General features: G+C 41.3%; 1 long non-coding RNA gene across 1 annotated transcript in view; it reads left to right on the plus strand.

Annotated features, from left to right (window-relative positions):
- The first annotated feature begins 2311 nt into the window (after window positions 1–2311).
- The window catches only part of LOC143298373 (uncharacterized), a 16189-nt gene continuing 8024 nt past the window's right edge, over window positions 2312–10476 (plus strand). Inside the window, exon 1 of the long non-coding RNA XR_013057372.1 lies at window positions 2312–2550. This is a non-coding gene — a long non-coding RNA (uncharacterized LOC143298373). The remainder of the gene's footprint in view (window positions 2551–10476) is intronic.

The following is a 10476-nucleotide window of genomic DNA, read 5'->3' on the forward strand; positions in this document are numbered from 1 at the left end:
TTGGTATAAGGACAGGCCCTGTGCTTTCTTCTTCGAGGAAGTGTCTGGGTTTCCAATGTACATTTTATTTACCTGTGTGCTAGCTGAATCGGTAGCGTGAGCATCATCGACTTGAAGTTGTGTACCTTGTGTAAGGGAGACAGATACACGCGGATAAAATCGGATATCCGTACGCTGCCTCACGGAAACGCAAGAGAGGCAGACCAGTGAGCAGCCAGAGAAGAACTGTGTGAGGAAGAGTAGAGGGTTGTCCCTGGCAAAAAAAAATCTGTAGTAAAGTCCACTCTGATAGGAAAGCAAATCAGGCATTTAAAAAAAAAAATTACAAAAATACAGCCGGCGTTCTCAGTTTAGCTACGCACTTTCCCTGGGGGGGAAGAGCAGCCCGAAATTCGCACAGAGAAATCTGCTGTGACAAAAGAAAAGAGTATTACACACGTTTATCAGAATCCAGCCCAAGACAAGGAAGTAGAAGAATGCAGTACAATACAATAGAAGAATGTAATACAATACAATGCAATAGAAGAATGTAATACAATACAATACAATAGAAGAATGTAATACAATACAATAGAAGAATGTAATACAATACAATACAGGCACAGCCTGGCTCTCTCTGAAGACCGAAATGACTCGGAGAACATTTGGTGGATTTTATGCTCTAGTCGGAGCGAAAAGGAGTACGTCAGTCAGTCAGTCAGTCAGTCTTCCTTTATGACTTTGCGGTCATGTCTTTAGAAAACAAACAAACAAACAAACAAAAGGAAGGGGATGGGGTAGACGAAAAGTAGAAGCCATTGGAATTTTCTCTGAAGGAGAGAACCTCTTGTTAAGCCAAACACGACGGAGTTTCATTTCCTGTGAACCTTTTGGGTGTCCTGTCCTGGCGATGTCAATGAACCACTCCCTGTTGTACACCACGATCAAGGGACACCGAGTACAATTTAATGATGTAACCGATCATATCTCTTGGGGGAGAAAAACCATAATCCAGTTTTTTAACAGTATGTGGTGTAGTGCATATGTGGATCAGTCACACACACACACACACACACACACACACATACATACATACTCATTCACACACACACACACACTCTCTCTCTGTTTCTGTCTGTCTGTCTGTCTGTCTGTCTGTCTCTCTCTCTCTCTCTCTCTCTCTCTCTCTCTCTCTCCTCCTTGAAACAGAAGCTGAAATGCGCATATTTTTTGCAGTAATGTCAGTGTGCAATGTGTGTCTGCATATTTTGAAAGAGAGGGAGAGAAAGAGACAGACAGACTGACAGGCAGACAGACAGTCAGACAGGCAGACAAACTGAGCAAGACAGGCAGACATAGACAAAGACAGGAAGAGACAGAGACATAGAGAGACAGAGACATAAACATAGACAAAGACAGGAAGAGCAGAGACATTGAGAGACAGAGACAGAAACAGACAAAGGCAGAAAGAGACAGAGACAAAGGCAGGAAGAGACAGAGACAGAGACAAAGGCAGGAAGAGACAGAGAGAAAGCGAGCGACAGAGACAAAGGCAGGAAGAGACAGAGACAGAGACAAAGGCAGGAAGAGACAGAGAGAAAGCGAGCGACAGAGACAAAGGCAGGAAGAGACAGAGACAGAGACAAAGGCAGGAAGAGGCAGAGACATTGAGAGACAGAGACAGAAATATAGACAAAAGCAGGAAGAGACAGAGAGAGACAGAGACAAAGACAAAGGCAGGAAGAGACAGAGAGAGACAGAAACAAAGGCAGGAAGAGACAGAGACAGAGAGAGACAGAAACAAAGGCAGGAAGAGACAGAAACATAGAGAGACAGAGACAGAAACAGAGACAAGGGTCGACACAGAGATGGAAGAGCTAAGTTAAACTAAAGCAAGTTAAACTAAACAAAACTAAATAAAATCCACAAAAAAACACTTGTTATTCAAAACGCGTTCATGCAACCGGGATTTTCAATTGTGTGGGTGTACAAACAGATTTTAGAGGGAAACACACACACACACACACACACACACACACACACACACACACACACACACACACACACACAGGAGTGACCGAAGGCATGGACAGAAATCCATCCTGACCCCCCTTCCCCCACACACACTCTCCACCCACCCACCCACCCACCCACGGCACGCGATCCCCCCCCCTCCCCACCACCACCACCACCACCACCCTCTCCCCCTGCGCACCAACACATTACCATCATCAATGTCCCAACAACAGGCATGCTCGTCGCTTCTGGAAGATGGATGTACAGTTGGCTCGTCCAATGGAATCACGCCTGCAGATACAGATAAAAGCTCCTCTCTGATGATTGTTCACATTACAACTCGAGCGCACGCGAGAGTGAGAGAGAGAGAGAGAGAGATCAAGACGAGATCACGCAAACCAGTTTGAGTTTCACTGTTGGGGGGCAACTGTTTCATTGTTGCTTTTGAAGAGTTGCTCTAGGGTTTGGACAAACTTGTCAGTTTGTTTTCATCTTTTTGCTCCACAGCACATACACCTCTGCGACTGCGTTTTGCGCTCTGAGGGATATTTCACGGTAAGTTGGTTTTTTTTGTTTGTTTGTTTTTGTTTTTTTTGTTTTTTTTGTTTTGTTTTATGTTGTTTTTTTTTGGTTTGTTTGGGTTGTTTTTTTGTTGTTGTTGTTTGTTGTTGTTGTTGTTGGGTTTTTTTGTTTTTTTGTTTTATCAAATCGTTTATTTAGTTAGGCAGTTAGTTAGGTGGTGGGTTGTGGGTTGGTTGGTTGGTTGGTTGATTAGTTTTTGTAAAATTTTTCTTACTTTTCGTTTGAACAATTCTTCATCTTTTTGTTTGTTTTTTCTTTTGATTTTTTTTCTTCTTTTTTGCTTTCATTTCTAAGAGGAGGAAGGGAGGAGGAGGTACTATTCATTGTTCTAGCTACGGGATAGTCTCGCATACGTATCAAAATTTTATTGAAAACTGGAACAATTTTCCATTGAAACCAACCAGTGTGTTGTTGGTGCGAAGTCAAACAATTTAGGATACAGTTCTCTCTCTCTCTCTCTCTCTCTCTCTCTCTCTCTCTCTCTCTCTCTCTCTCTTAATTCAATACAGGGAAGAGATTATAGTTGGAACAGAGGATCGTCATAGTTTGGAAATATAATCCTATAGCCTTTTTCTTGCTTTATTTCATCGCCAATTTCGTGTGTAGGGTTGTTAAGAATGTCCACATCATGATAAGTCACCAAATGAATACACAATGTTGACTTCTTGATTTTGAAGAGGTTTTTGTTTCGTGGTCATGGAATACACATTTTTTTTATTTTTTATTATTATTGTTGCTGTTTCTAGTCTGTGCCTGAACATGGCGCTGGTCAGTATTACTGAAATTTCTTTATATTTTTCTGATCTTACTTTTTTTTCCGTATATTTTTTTTACATCCTCTTTTGTCTTCAGTTATTTTGTTTCTGGCTGTAGAGTCTTTCAGATGAGACGATAGTTCGTCCCTTATGCAACAAGCAAGTATCACAAGACATGACAGAAATATAATGAAATCTAGCAGAAAACCTCCACTATGACAGGCAGAAAACAAAACGAAATCTATGCAGGAAAAGAAGAAGAAAAAAAAAACCCACAAAAAACAGTGGGTGGCGCTGTACTGTGGTGACGTCGTGTCACCAGGGAAAAAGCAGTCTGACAGTCACACGGGGGGCCGGGGAGTTGGGGGGGGGGGGGGGCGGGAGAGATGTGGGGTGTGGAGGGGGGGGGGGGAATCGTATGACAGTACGGTACGACACGATGCGATCTGGTTTGATGGAAATGGAACGATGCGATGTAGCACGGCACAGCACAGCACAGCACAGCACAGCACAGCACAGCACAGCACAGCACAGCACAGCACAGCACAGCACGGCACAGCACAGCACAGCACAGCACAGCACAGCACAGCACAGCACAGCACAGCACAGCACAGCACAGCACAGCACAGCAAAACACAGTACTGTGCTACCCAACAGTATATTCAAGTTTAGCACGGTACAGTACAGTAAAGCATTTTTGTATTACTCTTTTTGTCACAACAGATTTCTCTCTGTGAAATTCGGGCTGCTCTCCCCCAAGGGAGAAGCGCGTCGCTACACTGACATCGCCACCCTTGTTTTTTTCTGCCTGGAATCTTATTTGTTTTCCTATCGAATAGGGTACAGTACAATATAGAATAGTAAACTGCAACACAGTACAGTACATTCCTGTTCAGCACGGTACAGCACAGCAAAGTGGGGCACAGTACAGCACAATGGAGTGTTGGCCTAAAGGTAACGCGTCCGCCTAGGAAGCGAGAGAATCTGAGCGCGCTGGTTCGAATCACGGCTCAGCCGCCGATATTTTCTCCCCCTCCACTAAGAACTTGAGTTGTGGTCTGGACGCTAGTCATTCGGATGAGACGATAAACCGAGGTCCTGTGTGCAGCATGAACTTAGCGCACGTAAAAGAACCCACGGCAACAATAGGGTTGTTCCTGTCAAAATTCTGTAGAAAAATCCACTTCGATAGGAAAAACAAATAAAACTGCACGCAGGAAAAACTATTAATAAAAAAAAATAATAATAATAAAGTGGCTCTGTAGTGTAGCGACGCGCTCTCCCTGGGGAGAGCAGCCTGAATTTCACACAGAGAAATCTGTTGTGATAAAAAACAAATACAAATACAGAATAGTAACCTATCATACAGTACAGTATAACGCAGCACAGTAGACCACAGTACATTCCAGTTCAGCACGGTACAGTACAGCAAAGTAGGGTACAGTACAGTACATAATAGTAAAGTACAATACAGTACAGAGCAGAAAAGACAGCACAGTACAGTGCAGTACACTGCGACGCAACACAGTAAAACAAAAACAAAGAATGCCGTTTGAAATCTCAGGCAAAGACGACATTCTGGTAACAAGATTTTTTTCCCCTCCACTCACCTTTTTCCCTTTTGTTTTTTGTGGGATCTGGGATTTTTTTTTTCGGTGCTCACTCTTAGATTTTAACAAGGCTTTTGGCAGCAAACTTCTCCCCCCCCCCTCCCCCACCCACCCCCTCACCACCCCAAACCCACAAACAGTCTTTTCATAGGACGGTCCTTATTGGTGGGAAGTTACAGCAATTCCCAGTCTTCTGACGTTACCTAACAAGCGTCGAAGCACTGGCGGTCAGCTCGCGCACCATAACTAATCCACACGCGCCCCCCCTCGGGAGTTAATGGTCCACGTGCATTGTCAAGAAGGGCTGTGTTAGGGAGGGAGATAGAGAGGGAGAGGGAAAGAGACAGACAGAAACAGACAGAGGCATAGAGAGATACAAAGAAAAATCAGAGACAGAGATATTGATAAACGGGGAGAGGGGACAGAGAGAGAGAGAGGGGGGGGGGGACAGACAGACAGACAGACAGACAAAGACAGACACAGGCATAGAGAGGTACAAAGAAAAATCAGAGACAGAGAGACATATTGATAAACGGGGAGGGCAGAGAGAGAGAGAGAGTTAGGGGGGTGGGGGTCTCAGACAGAGGCAGAAAGAGACATAATGATAAATCAGCGACAGAGAGAGATATAGGCAGAGAAAGACACAAAGAGAAAATAGATAAAAAGATCTTGATAGAGAGACAGACAGACAGACAGACAGACAAACATGCGGAGACAGACAGGCATCATACCCATAGACAGTTGAAGAGAAAATAGTACACAGGTGTGGAAACAAGACGCGTTCCACGTTGTAAGTTGAATGTTGAATTGTAACCAACAATATCTTTTGCGGCCTGCTGTATTGTCAGGATATATATATATATATATATATATATATATATATATATATATATATATATATATATATATATATTATATCTGTACCCCCACCCCCACACCCCTCCTCTCATCCGCTCTCTTCCTCTCTTCCCATCCCCAGTATCTCTCTCCCCCCCCCCCAACCCCCCCCCCTCTCTCTCTCTCTCTCTCGTTGAATTGTACTTTGAAAATGGGTTTTGTACAGGGAAAGGATTTGTACAATATCAAAAAGGAGAAGAATGGATAGTGTGGTCTGAAGAAAATGTACATGTATACAAGGAAGAGTTAGACAGCTATGAGTTCAAGGAATGTTTGTAGAATGCTTTTGATATGTTAACTGTTGATGTAAGCAATTAAACTTTTTTCACGCGCATTGTACGGAGCTGCTGCTTGCATGATTCGAACAGCTGGAAGAGGAAAGAAAGAATGCAATGACTGGTTTGATGATGAGTGTAGAAGGAAAAAGAAAACATGTCAAGGGCCTGTTGACAAGTTTTTAAAGGTGTAAAACTGAACAAAATAAAAGAGAACGTAAAGAGAGTTACGTAAATTAAAAAAAAAAGGAATATATCTTTCTGAAGGGAAACAGAAGACATGAAACACGAGTTTGAGGAATTAAGATCACATGAATTAAAAACTTCAGTCAAAGATTCAAATCCATTTTGGCGAACAGTAAGACCTTTTAACAGAAAATCATATGTTTAAACTAATATCAGTATCGAACAGTGGCACGACCACTTCTCTAATGTGTTTAAAAATAGTGAAAATACTGTTCAGGAGGATGCGATGGTTGAGGATGCTAGTGACTTTGAAAAACCATTTTTTAATGACCCGATAAGCAGACAAGAAGTGATAGATAGCATAAAGAAATTGAAAACAGGTAAAAGTGCAGGCCCAGATAGAATTTTAAGTGAAATGTTGAAGCAAGCAAATGCAGTTGTTGTTGACTTTCTGGTGTTACTATTTAACAGAGTATTTAACGATGGAATTTTTCCTGCAGAATGGGCTGAATCAATTATTATCCCTATTCACAAAAAAGAGACCCGAATAATCCTGATAACTATCGTGGTGTCGCACTCGCAAGCATTGTCAGTAAAGTATACACTCACATTATAAACAGAAGATTGACAAAATGGACAGAAAGGGAAGAAAAGACCATTGAAGAGCAAGCTGGTTTTCGATAGGTTACAGCTCCATAGACCACATTTACACATTATCTGCCTTAGTCCAAACATATTTATTAAAAATACAAAATTGTATGTTGTCTTTGTCGATTTTCGCAAGGCGTTTGACTCTGTAAATAGAAATAACCTATGGAATGTGTTACGTAAAAGTGGAGTAGATGGTAAACTTTATATGGCTGTTCGTGGTGTGTATGATTCAGTCTTGGTACGCGTGCGTGACAGGTGTGTGTATTCAGATATATTTGATTGTCCTAGAGGAGTAAAGCAAGGTTGCTTGCTAAGTCCATTAATGTTTTCTTTTTCTTTTCTTTTTTATAAATGAACTGGCAGTAGAAATAACAAAAAAGGTAAACATGGAATTCAAATGATCCATGGAGCTCCCGAAATATTTCTAATGTTATTTGCAGACGATGTGATTCTCTTGTCTAGCACGGCCATAGGACTCCAAAATCAGTTAACTGCATTAAAACAAGAAGCAGATAGTTTTTAGAAGTAAATCTTGAAAAAAACCCAATGTAATTGTATTCAGGAAAGGTGGCCACCTATCTAGACTTGAAAAATGGCAATACGGTACCGATGAAATAAAAGTAACGAATATTTATAAATATCTTGGTATGTTCTTTACAACAAAACTCAGTTTGACAAGCACAATACCAGAAACATGTAGGAAGGGAAAGAAAGGGGTTATTGAAATTTTGAGATGCTTACATAAACTAGGTTCCATGGATTCATCTATTTTCTGGAAACTTTTTGATGCTCAAGTCGAACCAATGTTGACCTATGGTTCTGAAGTATGGGGACTTGGTGATAATAAAGATATCGAAAAAGTGCACACTTTTGCTATCAAACGTTTTCTAAAGGTACCTCTGCATGCATCGAACACTGTTATACGGAGAGACTGGAAGATACCCATTATATATCAGATCATATGTGAAATGTGTCAAATATTGGTTAAAATTGATTAGTCTTCCTGCATCGAGACTTTGTAAACAAGCGTATGTTATGTTATTAAACGAACACGAGAGAGGGAAGGAAAAAATTGGGTATATTTGGTTAAGAAAATATTAACAGTACATGGATTTGGAATTGTGTGGATGTGTCAGGGAGTTGGATGCGAAAACGGATTTATTTCTGAATTCAAAGATAGTCTTACAGCTTCATATAAGCAAGACTGGCATTATGAAATCGAAACAAATGAAAAATACAGTTGGTTCAATCAGTTTAAAAATGTTTTTGGAATAGAAAAATATATCACAGTTGTAACCAACAAGTGGCATAGAATAAGTTTAGCCAGGTTTAGGTTGAGATCTCTTGGATTATTTGCTCACAAGTATTGGTTTCAAATTAACCCATCCTTGTCCGATGTGTGGTTTTATAAAGGAGGATGAGTTACATTTCTTGTTTCATTGCAAAGCGTACGCTGATATTCGTGAAAAATGTACTGTCTTTAAAACATGTTCTGCAAAGAATGAAGATCTGTGCAGTATACGTAACATACATCAGGAAAATTCAATCCAGTCTCTGGCAAAGTATATTGCCGAAGCATATAATTTTCGAAGAAAAACATCACTCACTGTTTCTTTAAGTAACTGACTTCGTAAACTGGATGGTCGAAATTATGTAGATTCCTTATCAATAGATTTCAAAAATGGTATGTTTTGAATAGTCGTTCAAAAATGGTATGTTTTGTATAGTCGTTCCATCTTTTTTTAGAACTATTTTGTTGTTGTTTTGATTGTACCCCCATGTCATTAGGGCTGATAAGCTAATGACATTAAAACAGTTCTGAGTTTTGAGTTTTCTCTCTCTCTCTCTCTTACTCTCGCCATAATTCATTGAACCATTCGACACTGAGTTAAGAGACTGGGGTTATTTATGGTGACTTGGCTGACTATAGAGTTTCGACGCTGGTCAGGTCCCCCCTCCCCTCCCTCTCTCTCCCTCCCCTACCCGTTTATCAATATATCTCTCAGTCTCTGATTTTTCTTTGTATCTCTCTACGCCTTTGTCTGTCTGTCTGTCTGTCTGTCTGCCTCTCTCTCTCTCTCTCTCTCTCTCTCTCTCTCTCTCTCTCTCTCTTGCAGGGAAAGTGTTCAGAAAATAAAATGTGATGCTTTTAAAACAGATTTATGTATTAGAGAAATGTCTACACCTAGTACTCAGTCAGTTCTTGATGATGCGTATAATGATAATTGATGTTGATGTTGAGGTTGCTCTTTTCAAAGTTTGTTAACACTTTACTCCAAGCAGCTTACTGCATGCGTAGAACGATACATTGTGGTGGTAGCCGACGAACCGCACGTGTCAACAAATGGTTTGACATGAACTGCAGAGAGTACAAACGCTCGCTCGCTCTAGCTCTCATTCTGTGAGTGTGTGTGTGTGTGTGTGTGTGTGTGTGTGTGTGTGTGTGTGTGTCTTTCTCTCCCTCTGTCTCTCCCATTCCTCTCTGCTACCAACAACTCCATAGACACCATCCTTGTAATCTCCAAACGAGGAAGACCGGAAAACATACTGCCATGACTAATAATCTAGGGATCAGTGAACTGGTCCGTGCTGACCAGAGAACGCTGGAGACGTGTCACGCGCCCGGAAACGGAAGTCCCTCTGCTCATTTGTCGTCTGCGCATGTTCAGTGTATAGACGATATTACCGCTGCGTGTATGGAGTGTAGGGCGGAAACGAGGGAATATATCAGTCTTTCGTGTTCTGATGAAATGTATGGAGATGATAAATCTCACATTATTTCTTTATTTTGGGGGCGGGGACGGGGGTTGGGTGGGATGTGGTGGGGGGGCAGGTATTATTTCGCGCATCCGGATTTGCAAACACACACACGAACGCACGCGCGCGCGCACACACGCACACACACTCACACACACACACACACACACACACACACACACACACACACACACACACACACACTCACTCACGCACGCACGCATGCACGCACGCACGTTCGATACAAACAGGAACACACACACATGTTCAAGATTTTCAGACATTTTATATTCATTTATTAAATGCTTTGATCCCTGTTTGAGGAACATCAAGTAAGACTATTGTTGCTGGGTTTTTTTTTCTCTCGAAAATCAGAACTTAAACGGCAAACAAAACACGTATAACTGGTTATATAAGGGGAAAAAAACTGATCAATTAATGATAATAATCTTGCTACTTTTGCTCATTTTGATGAATTTGCCCACCTTCATTTTCCAGACTTCTCTCCCTGATGATGATTTGCGACAAACAAGCAAACAAAACAAAAGCAAAAACAAAACCAACAACAACAACAACAAAAACCCAACCTTTTGGCATACTGACTTTCCTACTGATTTTTCTCTCTTTTTTTCTCTTTTTTTTTCCAATGAAAAATGATACTCCCCTCACTAAATGTTCTGTTGGAAGCATTTATGCTACATGTTAGACTCCTTCCTTGAATACATGAAACACATCCACAGAGGTATAGGCCTACTTACGTCTCTTTAG

This window comes from Babylonia areolata, chromosome 23, assembly GCF_041734735.1.
Source record: "Babylonia areolata isolate BAREFJ2019XMU chromosome 23, ASM4173473v1, whole genome shotgun sequence".
Classification (NCBI taxonomy): Eukaryota; Metazoa; Mollusca; class Gastropoda; order Neogastropoda; family Buccinidae; genus Babylonia; species Babylonia areolata.